This window comes from Euprymna scolopes, chromosome 2 (genome assembly GCF_053919585.1).
Source record: "Euprymna scolopes isolate OS-2025 chromosome 2, ASM5391958v1, whole genome shotgun sequence".
In the NCBI taxonomy this organism is placed as follows: domain Eukaryota; kingdom Metazoa; phylum Mollusca; class Cephalopoda; order Sepiida; family Sepiolidae; genus Euprymna; species Euprymna scolopes.
In genome coordinates this window covers 192,819,315-192,844,883 of record NC_136483.1, presented here as the reverse complement: position 1 = coordinate 192,844,883, position 25,569 = coordinate 192,819,315, and the positions used below count along the sequence as shown (strand labels likewise).

General features: G+C 31.9%; 2 protein-coding genes across 2 annotated transcripts in view; one reads left to right on the top strand and one right to left on the bottom strand.

The window, feature by feature from the left end:
* LOC145300472 (uncharacterized) overlaps positions 1-3,195 on the bottom strand; it is a 49,139-nt gene extending 45,944 nt beyond the window's left edge. The window contains exon 1 of the mRNA XM_080144488.1: positions 3,149-3,195. The gene's annotated coding sequence lies outside the window, so the exon portion shown is untranslated. The remainder of the gene's footprint in view (positions 1-3,148) is intronic.
* A 2,928-nt stretch (positions 3,196-6,123) lies between these two features.
* The window catches only part of LOC145300456 (uncharacterized), a 62,889-nt gene continuing 43,443 nt past the window's right edge, over positions 6,124-25,569 (top strand). Inside the window, exon 1 of the mRNA XM_080144484.1 lies at positions 6,124-6,258. The gene's annotated coding sequence lies outside the window, so the exon portion shown is untranslated. The remainder of the gene's footprint in view (positions 6,259-25,569) is intronic.

Below are 25,569 nucleotides of genomic sequence, written 5' to 3'. Positions count from 1 at the left end.
AGAATTTATCTATTTTAGGTTAATTGTCCTAAAACGCTAGAATGGATCGTAAAACGAGTATTATTTTACGTTAAATTTATATGCTAAACTGATCCCCAACTCTAAATTCTAAAATAATTTTTTTTCTTTTTTCTGCCAAGTTTTTCAGGTTGTTCATACAGAATTCACTAAGTAAAGAATTTAATTTCACTTTTGGGAGGGGGAACAGTGAGTGTTAATCTTTAACTTTACCCCAAATAATACTTAAAAAAAACAAACAAAAAAACAAAAACAAAAAAAAACACCGAGTTGATATTAAATTATCTTCATGAATGACATTAAATTGCAAAATGTAATTTTAGGACCACAAAGCGAATAATTGATTAAAATGTGTTTTTTTTCTTTTTTAAATTTTTAATTTATGAAATTGTATATATTTTTGTTGAAAAGAAAAATATGCAAACGATAACACAGACCAATATTCACTACGAGCCTAAAAAGTTTACTAAAATAAATATGAAAATCCCCAAACAAGATAAGTTTAAATTAAATAATAATAATTTTGCAATAACTTTATAAAAAAAAAAACAAAAAAAACAATAAAACATTTGCACACACACAAAAAAAGGGAATGTTTTCTTTTTAATGTTTTAAATCGTAAAACGGAGTTTTAATGAAAACAGAATAAAAGGATAATATTTTTAAAAGTAGATATCTTAAAATTACAATTTAATGCTTAATCCGAAATTATGTGGACGTGATGATAATTGTAGAAATGTTTCACGTCTTTCGGTGGGTGAATTAATAATTGTTTTAGTCCGACATTGGCAATTATGAACCAAGTTCAAGGTTTATCAGGAAATGTAAAAAAATTATGAAGTACAATAAAATAAATATTTTTTAATTATCTTATTCTTTTATAAATCATGAAAACGATAATAAATCTCGAAATGGGAAATAGAATTACGCTTGTTATTTATTTATTTTAATTTTAACAAAGTTATTCAGGTTTATTAATCTTAAAACATTCTTCTAATTGATTGGTGTTACGCAAAAGAAAAGGTGTTTTTTTTTCTGCCTTTTAATTATTTATGAATGAAAAGAAATTAATTAATTTTTTTTTTTTTTAATATATTTTTTTTTAATGCTAATTTCAATTTGGTTTAGCTAAACAGACACGTGTATTGTAGGAAGTTTATATAAGCAGTTAAACTGCAAAGCAAATCAGTTAACTAACTTATCAGTTTAATATCTACATTCCTATCTTATTCACCTTCATTTATAAATTATTTTTCAAAATTAAAAAAAAAATCGATTTTCCACCAAATAATAAAAATTTAAATTTTAAAATTAAATTTACACATTTTGTTTTAAAAATAGCTGTTAGTTCAAAAAAGAAGAAAGAAAATGACCCTCCCAAACAAAACTAATTACAATATATATATATATATATATATATATATATATATATATATATATATATATATATATATATATATATATATATATATATATATATATATAACGATTTTATTAGTTATGCAAATGCTTTAATTAAAATGTTTTATTTTTATAATTAACGACGAATATTAAGCTACACTTTAAAATAATATTTTCGAGACCTAAACCATTTTTTTTAAACGAATAATTTTTCACTTCAGTGAATTTCAATTATTCTTGCATAATCGGAAAACAAAATGAAAGGTCAAATCAATCATTGTTTTTCGATTTATTATTCATCTGCTTTATTTATTAATTCTTACACCTTAAAATACGAAAAGAACGATAGTTGTTATTGTTTTTATTTCTCCCCAAACATCAATATATTTAATTTCTCCTTCCGTTTTCTTTAAAATAAAATCGCCACTCAAGCCAGAAGGTCACTAATTTTATTTTCAACGAATCGCAATTTTAACTGCATCAAAAATGGTCAAATGTTTTTTGAGTATGACAAATGTTTTTGTTGTTAATTTTTATGTTACTCGGAAAAATAATTTTTTCAGCTCCATAAATTAAAGCCAATTTTGGTTTTAAAATAAAAAAGGGTTCACAGTTTGACCGGACATGGCTGTCTGTAAGAATCTTATTGAAAATAAATAAGTCATTAAATAATATATATAAAAAATTAAATTAAAATAATACCCCTCCTCCTCTTTCTAAGATTTACCCCATGATTATTCCGGAAAACTTTATTTTTTTCAAAAATCTGTCGCCTATCAGTAAAACTGTTTTGACCCAACGCAGTAGAAATCACTTTTGGGGTTTTTTGAACAATTTGCGAGAAAACCTTTTCAAGAGGTTAAAAAAATAAAAATGAAGCCACAAATGCGGCCATTTCGTGAGTATCGAAAAGATTAATTTAGACCTGCAGATATATATTTTTTAAAGATTGGGTTTGTTTCGCTTACAAAATTTTTTTATTGCAACATACAACAATAAACAAATTAAAAACAACAACGATCGAGCTATTTAAACTAGTTTTCGTCCTCAAATAAAAACTTATTTATTTTATTTCAGAATTCTTTTAAAATAATTCAACAAGCGCACATGCGCGAAAGGAGGGGGGACGCACGCATTCAATAACAGCGACACAGTCACACACACATAAACACACACACGCACACACATAAATACACGCACACGCTACACACATGCGCACATTTAATGAATGAATCCATTTCATTCACCTTCAATTTCTTTGCTGTATTCAACAGTTTTTCACAATCGTACACAATTCCGAGTAAACTTGAAATTATTTACAATACAAAGTTCTAATAAGGCTTTAAACCATTCTCCCAATCAAAATGTTTAGCTTTCACAATCAAACAAATAAATCTTTTACGATTTCTGAGATGTTTTTTTTTCGATAACATTTAGTATCAGCCACATTTAAATTAAATAACGCTCTGTAGTTTCTAAAAAGCATATTTTCCTTATTTTAAGAATCATCAAGCTTTATTTACCTGATTAAAAATGAAAAGACCGATCAAAAAGATAGTCTTCACTTTTTAAAATATAAAAGCAGAAAATAAATCTTTTGAAATATAGAGACTTTTTATGTATATTTTTTCGTGAACTCCCCATTTTTTGTGTTATATATGTAATAATAATAATAATAATAATAATAATGAAAATCATCGAATGCAGAAACCAACTAACATGTACTTACGAACGCTAAATCAGTCATTCAAGTCACATAAGATTTGCAACATAAATAATATACAAATATTGAAACTGCACTACGTGAACCCGAGAAAACTGAAACTGCAAAAAAATCGCACAAACTACCCCCAATAAACATATTTTGTTAGCATCAACCTGGGTGATATCGCATAAAATAATCATGAAGGGCCAAGGATGAAAGACTGAGGAGAGAGGGCACAACTAGATCTCCATTGGAAAGTACGGAGAGTACTGTGACTACTGGGTGGGACCCTATAGAGGTTTTGCCACTCAAACCTTCAAGACCAATTGTTGTTGCTAGCGAATAATTAATGGTAAGCGGCTGTTGAAATAATGCAAATCTATTTGCTATGGTGGTCGAAAGAGGTGGATAAACTAGAAATCTGGGAAGGCTTGTCACTCAGACTCCAGGTAGCACTACCGATTATTGTCAGTGGACAATCACTAATGATGACATGTCACTGTCACTCAGGTTCCAGGGAACGGCATCCATTTTTGTTATTGGTAATAACTCCTGCAAGAACTAGTAAAAATAAAAGCAATAAAATAAAAATACTAATAAACTTTAGAACTGCTATAAATGAAAAAATTTACAATTTACTGCAGTTTTAATCCATTTTACGAATTTTTTTGTCATTTTATTTTTATTATCACTTAATAAACAAATACAAATAGACTGTTCTTCAAAAATTAATAAAGAAAAAAAAACGTTAAAAAGAAAGGAGAAAAAGGTTGCAACAATGAAAACAAATCCTGTCTTCCATTAGAATTGCATTTATTTTAACAACGACTGCAATAGCATTTACAGTGCAATGCCATTTTGACGTTTCAATTTTCAAATTATTAATTGCTAATCTTGATAAACACATTTAATAGCTGCTATTAAATAGCAAGAAATTATATAAGCTGTCCTTTTTATGAAAAAAAAATCAAATCAAAATAACTTCTTTTACACATACATACACTCGTGCGTAAAATAGTTATTTTGTGATTTCATTTTATATATATATATATATATATATATATATATATATATATATATATATATATATGAGATAATGACGTGTGTATTTTGCGTCGGTGTTTACTTAACCATACGTATAGCAAGTAAGCTACATAAACTTTTTTTCACACCCCGATTTAGTCTGACGAATTCCTATGGGGATGAAACACAAACATTCATGTGTAGCTTACTTTACACACACACACACACACACACACACACACACACACACACACACATTGTATGTACTTGAATGTCTTGTGGTGTAATGTATGTTTTGCATGACTAAATAAATTGTTATGACCTTTTAACATATTTTTAAAAGTGAAAGAAAAAATGGACCAAATTTGTTTTTTAATCTCTATTTCAATAAATATAAAAGTTCGTATTTTAGTGGAGTAAAAAATTAACAAACGTGTCTTGGTAGTATTTAAAGTTTTATTTGTGGTGGGGGGGGCTTCACAATCTTTAAATTTTAAGAGAATCATTTTTCAAAAAAATTCAGTTAAAACATTGGTTTCGTTTCAAATTATTGAAATCTTATTTATTCAATAGGGTTTTTGGAAAAGTAGACCCCTTCATAAATACATGTCGAAACAAATGATTCAAATTCAACGAAGAAGAGAGAAAAATAGTCACTCGAAAAAGACTAACACAGTTCTATTTTAAATTAAATTAATATTCTGAAATGACGTTTTAATTTACAATACAATTGTTACGATTTTTTAAATTGGCACTAATAATATTTCATCTTTATGTTAACATCAATACAATTATGGAGATAATTTCTCCTGCGGCTGTTTGATTCGCGTTTCTTCATTTATTAGTATTTATCGAATAAAGTACGATATCGTAAAATAAAAATGAATTTAAAAATGCAATTTAAATAAATGCTTTGATTACGAAATTAAATCCACCAGAATGCATTTCGGTTTCCTCATGAACAAGTCAGCCATTTTAATCTTTTGTTAATAGTTAAAAAAAAAAAAAAATAAATAAAAGAATTACTTCGTGACCCTTCTGAATTTGAAAGTATTTAGACTGTCGCATAGAAATACATTTAAAAACGGCTAGTTCTATAATTATAACAAATTGTTATATTGGACATTTTAATTAAAATTATTAGTGAACCTATGAAAGGCGTTAAGGAATAAAAACATTACACTCGGTCCAAAATTGGGATTTTCTTATTTTTAAAACATGGAGACAAGGCATTCATTTTTATAAAACAACAATATTTTTGTTGCTTTAAGATCATTTATATAAAACATATGAACTATTCATACGTCAACATGTAACGTTTTGAAATGTTTTTTTCTCAGAATTATTTCAAATTCGATCGTAAAAAACAGTAATTCTGAATTGATAGAATATTACTTTAATTGTTTTAATATGAATTATTAATAAAATAAATTGTTCATAAAATATACTTTAGTAAGCCGTTAAACTTTTGCTATTCCAAATTTTTATTAAGAATTAAAAAAAAAATAGGAGAATCTTACAAAAATAAGTATAATGTTTTTTTTTAATGGATATTTAAAGTCTATAAACATATAAAGACCTGCACGCATTTTTATAAACGTAATGATTTTTTTTTCATGTTTTTGTTTTTAAAATGGTTTTATCGTTTTGTTTTTATAAAGATTCCTTTTATTTCAAAAACCATTTTATAGAAAAACTTGCAAATTTAGTTTACTCGTTCGAAGAGAAGGTTTCTTGAAATGGACGAGTCCATCAAATATCAGGGAGGTGACAGGTTGTTAACAGTTATAGTTTTGTTTTATTTACATGAATAGATACAAAAAATATCAACAAAACAATGGTTATCATTATTTTTTAATGAAAAATTAATGTCTTTCGGGATGCTTATTACTGCAATTTAGTTTCTATTTTATCTATGCGTTGTTTGTCCACTCCTGAGCAGCCGGTTCCATCTTGACGTGAGAGAGAGTAAATCTAATCTTACTCCTGTCGCCTTCTAAACAAGGTTGGCATTTTTTAGCTCTGCTAATTCTATTATTGTTATTATTATTGTTATTAATAATCTTATTAATTTGATGCTTATGAATGCTGGTCAGCTTCGTTTTTATCAGGTAATTATGCAAAAGTAAAGAAATTGCACTTTTATAAACTTTTTCATTTTAACTAAAATAATTTTTCCATTCTCTTTCTACTAACTGATTTGGTTTAACTTAAATTAACTCTCAAATTTTTTTGATCCATGTTTTAAAGCAAATTGGACTTGTTTAAAATTTTCAATTAATTTTATTTTTACATTTCTTTTTTTTTCTTTCTGACTTGTCACTTGTTACTATTTTGTAATCTTGGAGAATAATGTTACACCTTTTATTTTTATTTTTTTTTACAAAGTAAATAATTTTTTAACAGGATTGGAGGTTTATAGTTCTTTTAATTAACCAATTCTCTTTTTTACCATTCTATTTTCTGAATTTGTAAAATATGCTAAAAATTAATGCCCTAATTCCAAGTTAAAGTTCGAATGAAAGAAAAAAAAAAAAAAAAAAAGAAGGGTAAGGAAGTGAAAGGGAGTAGGAGAAATGCAAACAGTAGGAGGAGACTTTCAAGTCACTGAAATTTGGTAAATTCAAACCTCGAGTCGTACAGGAAAATGCAAGTTTAAATCGATCCAGCTAATATTTTCTACTCTGATGTTGTGTTTATTCGTTGCAAGGAAGATCGGACTTTCTTGTCATGACTACAGTTTAATTTAATTCCTTCCCGTAAAAATTCTTACTTGACTAAATAATCAACAAAAGTCCTTTTAAAGCTACATTGTTTCCACAACATGGCTGACGCCTGGTGAACTGAGAAACGAACCTTTGCAACTCTTTTAGCATTTTAAGTTAATTTTAATTTCTTTTTACTCGGATCGTTCAAAGATAAAAACCATCAATAATTTTGTTGTTGTAATTCTTATTTTCTCTGACGGCAACTTTTGGTCTCGTCGTTTGTTGTAAACGCATAATACACCTCGTATGTTGTTGACTTTTTCATTTTTAGATGGGTTTCAATTTAAAAATTTTAAAATGACCCCTTCTTCTTTCTCAGGTGGCAATATAATGAACAACGCTAAGTATTCTCAACAATAATATATCTTTCTATTAATAACATTGTGTGACCACATCTCGTGTATATGTGTTTCTCGTATCCATGTAACTTTGATAATTACATATTTATTTTTCTATTTACTATTAATTGAATAGTTGAAATTAATAGTCTAAAATAAAACAAATTTGAAAAATCCCATTTAAAAAAAGTTAGAAATTAAATCTATCAGAATGCATTTCAATTTCTTCGCAAACAAATCAGTCGTTTGTTCATGTAAATAAATATCAAATAATCGTTTGTTCAATTTTTATGAAAAAATTATGAATTGTTTCATGATTGTTCGAAATTTGAAAAGAATTTGGAAGCATTTAAACTGTCGAATAGAAAATTTCGGGGGGGGGGGGGTTATAATAATTTTAATTAAAAAATTAAAAAAAATGTTTTAACCTTTTTACATTGTCATTTTATAAATCAAAACAAATCGAAATATTAATTTAACAAAATTAGTTTTATAACAGTTTCGGTTGAATCAATAATTTAATGATCATACGATATCATAATTAAATTTAATTTTCCAAATCTTAAAAAAAAAAGTCATTTGGAAAAAAGAAAGCTGAACAAAACAGAAAGTAAATAGATTCTATGACAACTCCGTGTTGGTACAAACTAGTTGAATTCTAATTGGAAAAAAATTCATGTTTTTAAAAATAAATATTTATTTTGGAAATTAAGAAATTAAACATGTAAATTAACTAGAAAATAACTTCAACACACCTTTCTCCAGTTTGTTGACTTTTTTTTTTATCAATAAACTAGCTGTATTATTTGGCGTTGCTCGGGCGAAAGAATTAGTAAAATAAAAAATACAGTAATTTTTATAATAGGATTTTAAAATTTAGTTTTAGTTTTTGTCTTATATTATTTTTAATTTCAATAAATATTCGATTAATAGTAAATAATTCAATGTGTATTTATGAAAGTTGCGTAGTGACGAGAAATGAACCGACACAAACACACAAGATCTTACCTGATCGTTTTCTTTTTATTAGTACAAGTACTGTGAAGATAAATGCCTGTAGAAAATTAAGTCTTAAATTCCAGGTAATCTTGGAAAAATCTAGTGGAACAAAAAAGCCTCGTTTATTTATCTTTGACAAAAGTCTTGTCAAAAGAGGATAAATATTTTTTCCACTTTTTGCCCAGATTAGGTTTTACATATTCTCACATAAATCGCTTTAAAATAAGTAAAAAATAAAAAAAAAAATGCACTGTTTATAATCTTATCTACGTTTTCAGCGTCCCAAATTCGTTTTTTGTTTTTTTTCAAAAGACGTCATTTCGATTTATATTTTTAATATCACCATTGCAATTTAAGATGTAATAACAAATATTCATGATGAATTAATTTGATATCGTTTTCTTTTTAAAGAGAACTTAGTATTTTCTTTTACCAACTTTAATAGAAAAGGACGAAAAAACAACTTAATATTGGGAAAAGAAAAACAAAACAATTATTAAGTGATAGGTATAGGAAAAGACGATAGATACAAATTTAAAAGTTGATTTAAAAATGCGAAAGTATGAAGTTCTTAAATGATATTAAATCTAAAACTACAAAAGGAAGAATTATAAGAATGACGATTTGAGGAAAACGTGAAACATTGAAAGTAAACATAACCATTTTTTTTTTCTTTGAACAATTAAAATTATATATTTTTTATAATTTTGTAAGCAAAATACTTTTGAGACAAGTGAGCTCTCTGAATAGTGAATACACTAAAACTTCAAAGCTTTTTGGGTTTTTTCAACAAGTAGATTCAGATTTTAGTATCAAACGACATATTTTTATTTTTTTTTTAAATAAAAGGCACAACAATATGTCTTCTAAGTTTATGTTTAAAAAACAACCTTTGATCAGTTGATGGAGAAAAATATTTTTTCATAAAATTCCAATCGAATTCATTTTCGAAATTGATTATTTTCAATTACGATATTTGTAGTGGATGCATTTTAAATTCAATTCAAGAATAATTCTTGATTTTTAAATGTCTTGGATCAACCAAAATTGTTTTTGTAGGACAGATAAACAAATCCAGGAATAAAATCATCTATGCTTAAATTGATGAAAAAGAAAAACATCTATGCTTAAATTGATGAAAAAGAAAAACAAACAAAAAACAAAGCGTTCTCCTCTTCCCAATCTTTTGGAACTGCTTTTAAAATGTTTTCTTTATTAATGAATTGTATTTACCCACATCGTACTGGTAGAGACTTGATAAATTTTTATTTTAGTCACGTAAATTATTTAAAGTGAAATAGGTTTGATACAAGTTACTTGAAACCATGTTATAGCAGAAAACAAACAAAATAAATTAAAAACAGTAATTTAAAATTAGTAGATATTAATTAATCATTTATTTGTAGAAAAATGACGTTCATGTCAAAGTTGTAGTTTCCAAAACAGGAAGTGTCATTGAGTTATCTCTCTTTACTGCCCCCCTCCCCGGCTCTGATCAAGGCATGCAAACAGTGCCTTATCATCGACCTAATGGCCAAAAGAAAAATTGGATAAGGGTGTTTTGAAGGCGATTATGAATATTTGATTCAAGGACTTTCTGGATGAGCGAGTATTTCTTTGATTTTGACGCACACATGTCCTGGGACAGTGTAGTGTAAGAAAGTAGCAACCATAGTTGAAGTAAGTGTCCTTAACAATGCTGGCCTTAATGGAGCTGAAAGGAAAAAAACGAAATACCAAGACTTTATGTATGATATGAAAAGAACTGCAATTTTAAGATCGCCATCATTCCAGTTATTATAGGCACGACTCATGAAAAAGAATTTCAAAACTACCTGTTGAATATACCCAGTGAACCAAGTGCCTTAGAAATACAAACAATTGCACTCAAAGGAACGGTTAGAATCTTAAAAAGATCTTTTAATTGGAGTGACTGAAATTGTGGGTGATTGTCTGGCATTGTCCCCAGCAAAAACAAAATAATAAGAAAAAACAAAAATAGTGTAGGTTTTGCCACACAGAAGTAGTGTGACCCATTTGACATCCAGTTGTAAGGTTCTGCTGGAGGACAGCTACTATGCAATGTGACACAATTGAGAGTGTAAATATCTCCACTGGATCATCTGTAAAAATATTGAAAGTAGCAGCAAGTTATTGGTACATGTTTACCAGAAAGAACAGTTGGAAATAAGTCATACACCATCGACTATGACTATGCAATTCCTGCAGCTACATACCTAGAAAACAGATGTGACAAGAAGGAGAAAAAAGCAACCTTAGAAGTTAATGTCCGTAGTGATGCTGGATTAAACAGAGCAAGAGAGGGAAAAGATAACAAAATACCAAGGTCTTATGTATGACACAAAATTATAGGAACAACCGGACCAATGGAAAAGAATTTAAAAAACCCCCCAAAAAACTATCTGGTGAACCAAATGCAAGTGCATTTACAGGGACGGTTAAAATCTTTAAAAGCTTTCTCAGTTAGATTCTGGCATTCCTAGTTAAAATAAAATGATAAGAAAATTGAAAAAAAAAAAAAAAAATGAATGACATAGAGAACTTGAATACCTACTCGACACCTTGAATATCTAAGAGGTTTTGTCAGGATAACCTGGCACAAGAATACCCCCCCCCCCTACAAGTAGATATTAAAAAATAACACTGTATTCGCAGAAAAAATAAGATCTCCTTGATATAGCTACCTCACACAAGTATATTCAAGGAGTGGTGCATCTTCTCCAAGTGATGTTGCATATAGTTACAGCATTAAGATGACTACTCCATCAAACCAGATGGATTTTTATGCTGGAATTCAGCAAAATTCAGAAAAGATCATAGTAAAGATAAACTGAAACATAGTTATGTAACCAATTGTGAAGAAGAAAAATTAATGTTTTTCACAACTTTACTAATTCAATGCTGGAGAGGTAGAAGAGCGAATATACCCTGTGAACCAAGTGCAAGAGAGATTCAAACAATTGCACTTAAAGGTACAGTCAGAATCTTAAAAAGATCTCTTGGTTGGAATATATGAGATAACAGATGAATGTTTGGCATCTGGCAGGATGCTACATTCTTAACTTGAACAAACTAATAAGAAAATTGAAAAAAAAAATAAAAAAAGAAATAGTTTGAATTATTTGACACAATTCTTGAATGTTTTCGCTGTCTCATTTCACAAAGGTTTGAGAGAACAACATGGCATGAGGATATTTCACTCTACAACTAAACCAAATATTCAAACCAGCATAGTATTTGATACTCAAATAAGATCCCTTGACACAGCTATACATTGGCTCATACGATGAATTGTAGACCTTCTAATGATGTTACAGCAATTAACAGTACTTAACTGGATATTCCACCAGATTAGATGAATTCTTGCCTTGAAATCCAGCAAAACAAAGAAAAGACCATAATAAAGATAAACTATGACATGAACAATATTAAATATATCTTGGCAAAATCATCCCACGAAGCAGCAACTTTATGGCAATCTACCTGCCATATCTAATACCATCAGAGAAAGACGCCTACAATTTGCCGGTCATTGTCTGAGGAGCAAGCATGAATTGGTGAGTGATGTATTGCTATGGACTCCACGACACGGACGCGCAAGCAGAGGACGACCTAGATCCACATACATCCAACAAATAGCACACAACGCCAACTGTGAACCTGAAGATCTGAGACAACTGATGGAAGACAGGAAACTCTGGAGAGGAAGAGTCACATTGGTCCGGGTAAGGAGCCTGTCATGATGATGATGATGACATGATTGGGGAAAGAAAAATTAGTGTTCTTCACTAGTTTTCTAATTCAACATTTGAGAGCAAGAAGAGAATCTTGATGGGACACTTGAATATCTATGTATATTATATTGAAATCAAGTGTTAGTCCGAGAAAGAATCCCCTTTTACTTTTGAGAATTTACTGAAGTAAAATGAAGACTGTAGTTATATACATAAATAGAAAAATATATCTGTTTGCATAATCTAATATATAAAAGGCTATATGTCTGTCTGTCTGTCTCCGTATTTTCAAACTCTATCTCCTCCAAAATTAAAAGTTGCAAAGCAGCAGTAGGAGCCTCAAATAATGGGATTTTTTACGAACAATTCTTTTATGGGTTTTTAGCCGGTTAAAATAGTTTTGAAGGGGTCAAAAATCGGTCAAAATTGAAAAAAAACATTATACATTTTGTACATTCATCTTAGTTTATTTTTAATTGTTAAACAGTTCAAATGCGTGTCACGTTAGTACAGTGGTAAATTTACCAGCTTTGAATGTTAGTTTTGCTTTCAGTTTCGATTCCAGCTGATGGCACCCAAATACTTTTTTTTTTTTTACTTTTGAAATCACGACTCTGTAATAATACATGTGAAATCTGGACAAATTAAAACATCATATTAAGCGTATTTTACGACCCCCCTCCCCCTGCTAGTTGATGTATATGAAAGTATATTATAGAAGAAGAGTATACTTGTTGGAACATTTAAGGGGAGGCGGGGGTACTTTTTTATCTTATAGTGTAAAAATGGCTGATAAATGAACAGAAAGGAAAAGTCATTTTTTTAAGAGATGTTAAGCTTAAGTAGAATTCGGTGGATAGTGAAACGTGCTTCAGTGTTAAGAACTGAATGATAAAATTGAAAGGCACATTTTCCCCAACATTTAATGTTGGAGAAAATCAGCATCAACAACACATCAAAAAATGTCAGTTTTGAGTATAATTTTTTTTTCTGAACAAAATGACTTGCTATCTAAAAATATTTTTCAATTTACTATGTTGTATGACATCATCATTATCAATGTCCGTTTTACATGCTTGTATATATTTTTGGACGACTATTAAAAATTGATTTCCAAAATAACCGATCTTTGACCAGGTGTTTCTTTATCTTTTCTCACAAATCCATTTTGATCCTCTCGTGTTTTCTTGGACAACGTTCCTCTGTGGACTGACATTGCTACCTCAACTCAACTCAAGAACTCTCATCCATTCTTTCAACATGGCCATACCATTGGCGTCTTATGTTCTGCAAACATCTCCCTATACTGTCCAGATTTAATGTTCCTCTGAGATTATCAGATCAAAGCTTGTCTTTAACACTGATATTACACATCCCTCATATAATTCTCATATCTTTTCTCTCCATGCAACATGTGTCTTCAATCATCACATTATCACATTGCATAGAATCTTTTCTTGATTAACAGTGGTGACGTTTTGCTGTAGATAATGGTAAAAGTTTCCTGAAATTCCTCCATCCACTCGTTACAATCACAGTGGTATCACCAAAGTAGCAAAACTTCTAAACAACCTCAATTCGTTTTTGTAGCAAAATTTGAAAATCGAAATATTGAATTTCAACTGAAACCAATGGTATCTAGTGAATTGTCATGTCACAGTAATGAAAATATCCAAAAATTACGAAAAACGATAAGATAGAAAATTGATTATTAATGAAAATAGTTTTTAAAAAATTTTTTAAGTGTGTATATGAATAAAAAGCATCAAGTCAGGGGAAGTAACTCAGTCCTTCTTGTTACAATTAATGGCAGATGTCACGCAATTATCTATTTGTACAAAGTACATGTTTTATATAATAATTGCAAAAATATTTAACTAATCGTGACATGACAGTTAGGTAGATAATATTGTTTATTATTGAAATTGATAAAAACAATAAGTAGTGATCATTGTTTTTTAATGGAAGCTTATTTTATCGGCTGATGGATTTTGCTACAATCACAAAGAAGAACTAATAGCTTTGTCATCCAAATATACTTTCTCCACATCCGAGTTCTCATTCATCTTTATTGTCTTACACTTCTTGCACACAAACTGATTATCATCTTTCAACTTACTTGTAATCCGCTGCATTTTTTGTACATTTACAAGCTTACAAATACCACAAAAATTTGAGTTTTTTACAAACTGAGCAAAGAAGCTTTTCTCTTTCTGGAAACTTACCAAGTTTTACTTAAGTGATCATCACTTTGGTTTTTGTAACATTTGCTCACAGACCTTTTATATTCCTCCAAGTTTTTAACTTTCTATTCTTTCACAAGCAATTACAAAATCGTCAGCATACATCTTTTCCAGACAAATCAGGTGAAACTCGCTAGACTATGTTTGAAGACACAAATGAAGAACAACAGCTTCTGTATAGATTCCTGATACTCTCATTTTAGCATTAAATCTCTAAATTTGCTGTTAATTCTTGCATGACTTTGATCATTTCTGTACATTGCTTGAACCAGCCACTCATTACTTATTTTCCTCTAGTTTACATAAAGCCTGCCAGATGACATTTCTTGTCACTCAATCAAAAGATTTCTTCAAATCCATGAAAACAAAATACAGGTTAATCTTCTTACCAATGTACTTGTCTTGCATTTGTCTCAGAATAAATATGCTATCAGTTGTACTTTGCCTATTCATAAAACCAAACTGCATTTCATCCCTGCTTAAATTATACTCTCAGTTACTTTCAAGACAGAATTTACCAAATGTCATCTTTGTAATTACCCTTATTAAGGTCTTCCCCTTTTATGCTTGTAACAATTCACAATTGTACTAAGATACCAATCTTTTGGGATAACCTCTTATGATCTGACTTGTCAAGTTTGTGATCATCTTGTTTCACTTGTAGCCTTCCACATTTCTGCAACAATGCCTGAGGATCCTCTACTCTTTTTCAACTTACTCGTAGCTTCCTGTAATCGTTTCTTTCCACATTCTTATACTACTTCCAAGATTTTCACGGTTCCATGAAAATATGCAACAATTTCTCATTGTGGCATTTTCAAGCATCCCTTTTGTACTGTTCATCTGTTGCTAGCATTTCATTGTCATTTTGAATGCACTTCACTCCAACAATATTTGTCTTTGCCATTTGTTTAACTATCCTGAATACTTCTTCTCTTTGTGGAAACCTGGATTTCTCGTCCTTCTTCTTGGCTTTATACATTGTTGTTCTTGCTGTTCTGTTTGCCATCAGATACTAAATACTAAACCGTTTCTCCACTCATTCATTACTGCTTTTCTTTGATACACTTCTCAACTTATATCATCATGTCACCCTTATGCCAACTGAAAAATCTTGTCTATAATTTCCAACAACTTCCATTGTTCTTTCTTACTTTTGGAAGCGGATCAAGTAACCAAATGCTTAATCATTTGGTTTCTAAATTTAAGTTTTGTATGTTCTTTATTCAATTTCCACACTTTTCTCTTTGAGATAAACTCACCTTACCTAATGAGCTTTCTTCAGCATGAAATTGCAAATATTAGGTTACTGCAAAAATAATGCCGTTTTTTGACATTCAATTCCTTTCATAATAAACTTTATTAATTAAAATAAGAACCATTAGAATTGACACATTTTTGCTAACGAGAAACAAGTTTATTTATCCCATTAGCATAGAAATAGAGTTCTGGAAGTGATTAAGTCATTAAAAAGCTGATTCGGCATCATCTTCTTTTGAAGCATTTTTCGTGTAGGAACTTGTCGAGATGCTTGAAAAAGTGATAATCGATGGGCAAGAGGTCTGGTGAATATGGCAGATGAGGCAGTTTCTTACCCCATCCCTTTCAGCATCTGCAGGATCAGTTGAGCAACATGCGAGCGAGCGTTGTCATAGAGAATTGGTCCCTCCATATTGATCAATCTCGGACACATGTTGGAGCTTCTTATGCATTTTGTCAATTTATCGGCAGTACTTCTCCGTCATAATCGTTTCGCCCAGATTCAAGACGCTGTGATGGATGAGACTGACCGCAGACCACTAAACTGTCACCATAACCTTTTTTTGTACAATTTCGACTTCAGGAAGTGTTGTTGAGCTTCTCCGGCATCTAACCATGTTGTAGAGGATCCACTTCTCATCACACGCACAATCCGCTTGAGGAATGGGTTGTTTTTGTTGCGTAGAAGACAATTTTTTTTAATTATCGTTCAATTTATGTAGCACCCATTTATCCAACTTTTTTAACTTCCCTATTTGCTTTAAATGGTGAACCACGAGTTTACCAGCCACTTCTTGTGTTGTTTTGCAAGAATTGGCTTCAATTAAGGCTTTCAAATGTTCGTTATCAACTGCAGTCGGCCGGCCGCGACCGTCTTCATCTTCAGGGCTCTCATCACCATTGCGAAATTTGTTGAACCACCGTTGTGCCATGCATTCATTAGTGGTTCCTGGGCCAAACACATCATTGATATCACAAGCTGTCTCGGCAGATTTTCGACCTAGTTTGAACTGGAACAAGAAAATCGTGCGGATTTGAATTTTGTCCATGCTGTCAATAAGTCTGCAATAAAATGAATAAAGAGATTGAGAACGGTAACGAATAACATGATTCGATACAGGGGAAAAACGTGCTTCAAAATGATATATAACATGTATAACATGGCTATATATATCAATGAGTTAATTCAGAAATCATATATAAAAGTAGCATGTGTGAGAAAACTATATTGTTTTTGCAACGACCAAATAACTTGTTTGTCTCGTGTTGCAATTTTTTCACCAAATATAAATTTCACATCACTTAAGATCTTTGTTTTAATTTGGTCTTTGCTGTACTAAATTCCAGTAATGAAACAATTCTGATATTTTCCTTGATTTCAACAAAATTACTGATTCTGTTCTAAATTCTCGATTCTGATTCTTATATAACCGCTAAATATTTATCTATAGAGTTGTTATTTTTTAATTTTTATTTTTTGCTGATTACTTTAATCTATGTAATATATGTAAACATAAGAATACACTTGTGGAAGGTGATTTTTTTTTTTTTTTTTTTTCTGGCAGTTTAAAATCAAGTAAAGTGGGGATGTCCAGCCAGCACCCCTAAAGGAGGGTCATTCTGGCCAAGCAAAAATTGCATGAATCCTCATCAGCATTCCCCGGCAACCTCAGGCAACAAGCAATAAACTTGCCCCACCTGAAAGCTGGGTGGCAAGGCCTGGGAGGGTGGATGCTCCAGACAGCGTACCTTAGTCCGACAGTTTCTGGCCCTACACATGTACCTTAGTCCGACAGTTTCTGGCCCCACACATGTCGGGCTGATTGTCAAGAACGGATTCTTGACTGATACTTTCTACCCAAGTCTCCAAGCAACCAAAGTATCAAGGAGACTCATCCTCATTGATAAAATGAGGGTACCACTGTAAAAAACAAAAAAAAAAAAAAAAAAAAAACATAAATTTAAATTTTTTTTTTTTTCTTTAAATCTATCGCCAGAAATGATAATCTGGAGCAAAGCTTAAAATCCTATTTGTTATTGTGTTGAATTTGTATTGTTGAGCTTGTCTAGTTGTTAGTTAAAGTTGATGCTAAATATCACCAACTTGCTTTCTACAATGACTAAACACTACACGAATAAAAGACATTATGATTCATTTTCAATTCAAGAACTTTGTCCTTATCTCTATTTTGTTGGACGTAAATTGAAGTTTGTGTACTTTGGACCAAACAAGTTACAACATAGCTGGTTTAATCACTGGTGAAATTACAGGAAGTTCTAAAAAGATACTGCAATCGCAAACAATTGCATCTACTAGATACTATCCTTGAGTGTCTTTGGTCTCTGTACGAGGGGTTTGTTAGGGCAATCTAACATCAAGATACTTCACCCTTCAAGTAAACACTGAGCAAATATTCAAATTAGCATAGTATTTGATACCCAAATAAGATCCTTGACATGGCTATACACTAGCTCATACGAAGAATGGTACACCTTCTGCTAACAATGTTATCTCAATTAACAGCACTTAGTTGGACATTCCAGCAGACTAGATAAATTCTTGTTCTGGAATCCGTTAAAGCCAAGAGACTTTAATCTTGTCACTGTGCTTGCTCTTTGCTTGATGACACTTGCCGCTACTCGCAAGCACCTACACACCAGTAGATTTCCAATACACTTTCTGCAGAGAGAAAACACCTACCTCCTGGCAAGTGTCTGGGACACGTCTAGAAACATGTTACCATGATTTCAAAGTAGGACTTGTTTCTTCAAACATCCAACCCAAGTATCCAGCCGCATTATTTGGTCTCTCCAAAATTTTTCTTCATTTGCATAAACGTTGATTTGGTCGTCCTGTGCAAAATCTATATTCACAATAGATCTCATTATTTGAGTAGCGACGGTCAGACCAAATACAAACCTTGTTAAACAGTTTGATAGGGCCAGAGCTCCTCTTTAACATGCACTTAAAGATAAGCAGATCTAAGATTCAACATCATTTGCTCTCATTCAATTTGTTGGGATTAAACGCACTCAAAAATTAGACACTTCAATAACAAGTGCTGGCATTATCATACAAGTTGGAACTGTTTAACCTGGAAATTGAATTTCTCCTAACTTTGAGATAGATCATCAAGAGCTTATCCAAATAAAAATCTTAAACCCAAAAATGTTCTTCATCATTACCAGACTCTTAATTACAATCCCCCCCCCAGACTAACAGACAATTTCATTCTTCTGTGTTTCACGACTGACATTAAACACATCAACAGTTTGCTTGTGTTGTGTTCGACATGTTTTATGACTGATGATGATGCCGGTGCACACCATATGGTACCCCACTTGGCAATACCAACCCCAACGCTGTTTTCATGGTCTTTTTATCCTCCATCTTTTCTTATGGCTGTGTCATCATCTCTCACATTGGCAATTGCCAAGGGGGAGGGGAGTGCATGGGTTCACAAGTATAAAAAATAAAACAAAAAATACAAACTCCAACACTTTCTGCAAATATCAGTTCCACTTTGTGTGTGTGTGTGTGTGTGTGACACCATCGATCCTCTACATGCTAAAATTCGCATTTTAGTAGCAGTCTGTCGAGGCTTTGTCATTGCTTGATCAATTCATTTCCTCATCTCATTCGAGCCACAACCTGCCTTCAACTGTTCAACTCACAACTGCCATCAACCATCGCAAACACGAAACCATCTACTCATTGCCACTCCTAAAATTAAATCTAAAATATATTGATCAATCCCTTGATCGCATTACTGCTACACCCTGACTAACAATACCATTTTAGCTTTCTTTTGTGTTCCTTTGTAAACAACTTCTTCTCCATTTGTTCTACTAATAAACCTATTTCCTCTTTTTTTAACTCGTGTTTTTTTTTCTTTCTCCCCTAGTTTCTAACACTTAGGAGATGACATTAATTGTATCACACAATTAATACAATTGCGCACATTCTTACGCTGAGTTTACATCTTCTCTAAGGAATAGTTAGTGCATAACTGTAAACCCTGACTTTTTCCCCAGTTAGTCCAGAGAAACATGGCCCATCTCTCTTTATAGGAAGCAATGCAGGGGATGTCTGGTGTTTTCTTATCTTACTAAACAAGACAATCCCTGCCATGTGCTTAAATCCATTGCATTCAAAGCATCTTGCCTTAAAGTTTGACGTCTAATTTTATCGTACGTAAATAATTAAATCGACAGTATTCCTTTTCACTGATGCCATAATTCACTATCTATTAACTTGCTCTGTTCTCTCAGCTTTAAATAATACTTCACGCTTCAATGTATCATGTGTGCACAGCTTGCTTTCCTATAAATGAAGTCTCTCATTCTTCCAACAGCTTGCTTATATTCAGCCCAAGATTGTCTACTTTGCACGCAATCAGCTAGAATTTATATTAGTTTGTGCACCCGTTGAGAACAAAATAAATTGGGCGTCAATAGTTTTTTTTTTTTTTTCAATTCAACAGCTCAACCCTACAAGATATGCATATGTGTGTGTTTTTTGAGGCAAGTCATTTTCGCACTCATTGCAATTTTCTCTATAGCATACATGCACTATGCCTGCCATAATTAACACTGGTCTGAATAAATCATCTATTATAATGGCTGGGGCTGATGTCATTCTGATATCTAGCAGGCATAAAATAATGTCAATATCACTGTCAAACATGTGGGTATGATAATCTACCCCCTTTTTTTATCAGAGTTTCTATCATTCTCAATGGCATCATTGTCGATGAAGTTAAGCAGTTCAAGTATCTTGGTTCAACCGTTACATCCACCTGGACAGAGCAAGGATGATTGTAATCCGTGTTGATTGTGCTTTTGCAAGCTTCTGCCACCTTCAAAGTAGATTGTGCTCTTAATAAGAGATAAATCTCTTAACGAAATTGAATCTCTTTACAAGCACTGTTACACACAATATTGCTGTACGTTGGTGAGACCTAGGCTTGTGCAAAGATCTGCATGCTCTAAAAGCCTTCAACCTGGACTGTTTTCAATGCATTCTGTGCATTCGTCTCGCCAACCAAATCCCAAACCATACAATTTATGCAAAATGCAACGTCATCAATATCATAGATTCTTCTTAAGAGGAGACTGAACTAGTTTAGTTACGTTCTTTGATACCCTGAGGGCGAATTTGTCCTTAATTTCACCCATTGACTGGTAGAAGTGCAGGTGCAGCTATTGAAGACTTTGATTGAAACAGTGACCACACATCATTTTTTTTTTTTTTTAGCAAACACAACTGACACACAAGCATAACTTTTTTGATCCATGCAATAACAGATTAACTCGATTCCACATCCTTAAACTACATTACTTTCGAATTTAATTTATCTGTTATTTAATTTATATGATAGTTTGTGAAAAATACATATTCAAACTTTGTAGAAAATTTTGTTTTGGTCATTATTACTGGTATTGATCTTTTCACCATGTTTGTTTTGTACAAACAACTGCTTTTATGGCAATTTGTGTAGCCACTATACAAATTACATCTCACATGAATCGTGACTTTGCAAGCCTCCGTGCATATAGCACAATCTTATAATAGTAATACCAAATGACGTATCGTTTAGTGCTAGACAAGGCACATTCTGCTACATAATCTGACAGTCATAGTTTTTAAATCCATAATTAGTAAATTTCTCGTATATCAATCAATATAAAACTTATGATTCAAAGTAAAATTTTCTTTAATTTTAATATTTTTGTTGTGATTTGTATATTCCAAGAAATTGTGATTTAATTCTGTCTATTAACAACGAAACATGTCATGGCGTGTCTGTAAGCGGTAGATGACTTTTCGGACATACGCGTTTTAGGGCTGTTCATATAAATACTCAACATGAAAGTTTTACTGGTCGATAATGTTTCAGATTTTTAAAACAATAAGCAAAAAGAATTTTCTTTACCACAAATTTGAACAAAATAGGTGCGACTTTCCAGTCAAAAGTTAGTACACTTTAAAGTTGAGGCTTTCTAGTACAAAAATAAATCGCGATAGAAACTTTGTTCAGATGGTATGTAATAGCTAATATATTTATTTCTTTTGTTATAAAATCTGAAAAGAATTGGTTAAAAACTTTTTGCGTGTGCATTGATAAGAATGATAGTGAGCGCTGATATTTGATTGTATTTTGAGTGCCATGCGTCATGTAAATTCATAACAAAACATTTGTTTACAAAGTGGCTCACAGCAACGAGTTATACATTTTTTTTTTTAAATTATTTATTTTTATTATTTTTAATTTTTTTATTTTTATTTTTTATTATTTAGAAAAAATCAGTTTTTGATGATGAAAAAAAAAGGATGTTTTTGGCAATGTTTTATTTTAGCGTTGGAAAAACTTTTGTCAAAAAATATTCAATTCAAACAAAAAATGTAATAGAAAGTTTATTTGTATAAAAAATGAATGAAAAACGTGTTTAAATGTAATAGCTTAATGTCTTGATCTCTGAAACAAAAATCATTAATATTCCTACATATACAATCTAAGTCATATCACCTCATATACCATTTGCTTGAGGCTAGGGATTTTTATCTTGGGTCCCAAAATCAACAGATTAGACTATTCCTGTAATGATTCGGTCCCTGTTGATTTTGTGGTGGGAGTTCTGTGCAGTTCTAGGAGGTCCATCATCCAGGCTTTGCCTTCTCTTTGAGAAGGGGTTAATTTATTGCTAATCGCCTGAGGCGCCCTGACTGGTGAATGTCGACAGGGCTGTTCAGGCACTTTTTGTAGGTTAGAGTGCCCCTCCTTGGGGCTGTCGACTTCTCAATTCCTTTTCTGACTCTTGTATTTAACTTCTTGCAGTGCGAGAGAACTAAACAACCTAATTGCTTGAGGGTTCAGCCATCTGTATTCTGTAAACATTACATTTTATTCTTCTGTTGAAACATGCAAACCTTCTAGATAAATAGTCTTATGACCTGGTTTTCATTCGTCTTCCGTGTTCCGAATCATTAAAAGTTATTCATCTAGAATCTAATCTAAAATGGATCAATTTCTGAAGCCACAGCATTTCGATGGTAATCCTTCAACGTCTGATTCTGCAGACCATTAGATACATTGGTTGTATACATTCAACAACTTCCTGAGGTCAATCAACTGTCCAGCAACTAGCAAACTAGACTTTCTTACCAATTACATCTCCCATCCAGTGCCTCATATGAATCGTCCATCGCTAAACTCCAGTCTCTTTTCATAAAGCCCTTTAACGTTGTTCATTCTAGACATCTTTTGGCAACCTCAAGGCAGGAGCCTGGTGAAATGATTGATGATTTTTTTGCAGAAGCTAGATTCGCTTTCTGCAGATTGTCACTTTGAGGCAGTAACGGCCGAAGAACATTGTGATAAAGCAGTTCATGATGCCTCATGACAAACATTCGCTCTCATACAATTCAACAACGACTCTTCGAAAGGACACTCAATTTGAAAGATGCTTCAAACTTTACTCATTCTCTAGAAACAGCTCAGAAACAAGCCGAATCTTGTATCAATCTCGCACTATGGAGTACCACCGCTAAACCATCAATGACTTGTGAGGTTTCTCGTACCTCCGAAAATGTTTCGGCTACAGCAGGGGGAAAATGTTTCTTTCTGCGGTAATCGACGACATCCATAAATTATATGCTTCGCCCGTGATGCGCTCTGTCAAAAGCTATAATTAAACTTTCAGTGAATGGAATAATCTTGGAGACTCTGGTGGATACTGGTAGCTCAGAAACATCATCCATAAGTACAACTGCCCAACATACACTTCTCGTAGGAAGATATCAATTGCATCCACAGCCTTATCAAGCAGTACATTAGGTCACTGCTATGCGACATTCGCATATAAAAGGTTTACCTACCCATGTTTAAAACTTTCAGTCCTTTCTTCTTTTTTACTCAGATGTCTTACTTGGCCATGACTTTCTCAAACTACATTCAAAGGTACAAATACACTTTGGGTGTCACAAAGATCCCTTCTCTGTATGCACTATTTCTTGTTTCTCCACCACTATTTGAACATTTATTGCCTAGTTGCAAGCCTATTGCTACAAAATTCAGAAGATACTCACTGATCTATCAGTAGTTTATACAATTCGAAATTCATGACCTTCTAAAAAACGGTGTTATCGAATTGTCTCGCTTTCCTTGAAGAACACAGGTTTTAGTAACCACTAACAATCGACAAGAAGCGTATGTCATTGACTGTAGTCAGACGATCAACTGGTTCAAGTACCTTTACCAAGAATTGATGAACTAGTTCAAAAAATCATTTTCTATTCTGTTTTTACTATCCTGGCTTGCAGAATGCGTGTCATCATATACCAATACAAGAAGAGAAGGAATTCAAAGCTCTCGGAGCCTGTGGAAATCTATATCAATTCTACCGTATTTCATTTGGTGTAACAAATGGTGTATCATGTTTCTTGTTAAAGTTGAGAGTTATCGAACTTGGTAACCTTCTTATATATATTTTGTTGTGTCCCTTGTCTCGAGTGGATATTCAATATGGCATCTGCCCAACAGTAACACGTGTTAATCCTACGTCGTGAGATGTACTAAGTGAACTAACATTGGTAGCAGAGTGTATGCTTTCGTGTGACAGATATTATATCTGTTCAACATACGTTGAAACACAATTGAAAGAAAGATAGTGTCATTTACGAAACAACCACCTATTTTGCAGAGTGAAGAAATGTACATCGAATGAAAACAAGACATAAGTATATGGTCTATCTTCATGAATTTACTTAAGCAAAAACAGGGCCCAACAGTATTTTTGTCATTGCCACAAAACATACTAGAATGCATGCGGCACTTAGGCATCACAGATTAAAAATAATTACAGACAAGTTGGATGAGATATAAATATATCTCATCCAACTTGTCTGTAATTTTAATCTGTGATGCCTAAGGGACGAAAACGCGATAGCATACATGTCATTCAAGGAATTTTACTCTTACAAAAGAGCTGCTGGAATAAACATAAACGACTTTTTGGTGCGTTATGAATTCTTGTACCAGAAATTACGTAAATATGGAATTTCTCTGCTGAAAGGAATCCAAGTATTTTTTGTTTTAAATGCAGCGAATGTATCGGAAGAAAACAAAAATTAGTGAGGACAACATGTAAAAGTTCAACTTCTGCAGCAATGAAGGATATTTTTTAAAAGTGTTTTCTAATATTTCTTCATTGGAATGCAAAGCAGTTCTCACTATCAAGGAAGAAATTGGAACTGTAAATTTCAATTGGAACGAAAGTAAAAGAGAAGAAAAATTCTATCGAGGAAGCAAAACAAATCCAACGGACAAACAAGGTAGGACAATGCGTCGTTTCAAATGTGGTTCTATTAGGGATTTTGCCAGAGACTGTACTGGTTTTAGTCCTGGAAATATTAACACTGTTGTGAATTCAAACCATGTACACTTCTCATTATTTAATTTTGAATCTCGAACAATGATAAATAATTCTGATATAAAAATGTCCACTCTTATAAAAGAGACACTCGGTATGGCAGTGTTGGATTTTGCCTGTTCTAGAACTGTTTATGGAGAAGTGTGGTTTAATGTATTTTTTGGTACATTAAATGACCGAGGTAAGCAGTTAGTGAAAGACTTTTAAATTCAACAGGACGTTTTGTTTTAGTGATGGAGAGGAGGTAAAGACAATTAAAGCAGTTAAATTTCCGGTAACTATAGGAGGCGTAAAAGGTGTTGGAGCATACATAGAGGCTAACATTGTCAAAAATGATTTACCCTTGTTACTAAGTCAAAAATTAATGAAAACTGCTGACATGATATTAGATTTTAAAAGTGACAGTTGTAAGATTTAAAGTAGATATATAAAATTGCGAAAGACAACTCTGGACATTATAGTCTTCGATTGACAAATATGCTTTTGCAGTAGGACCCTTCATAAGTACTTTCTGGTTCTTATTAAGGATGCCTGTAATTCGTATTCAGTTTGTTTAAAGCTTAGAAGACCCCCCCCCCCCTTTGTCCAGTGGTGGAATTGGCTCTTGGAAACCGGTTTAATGACACT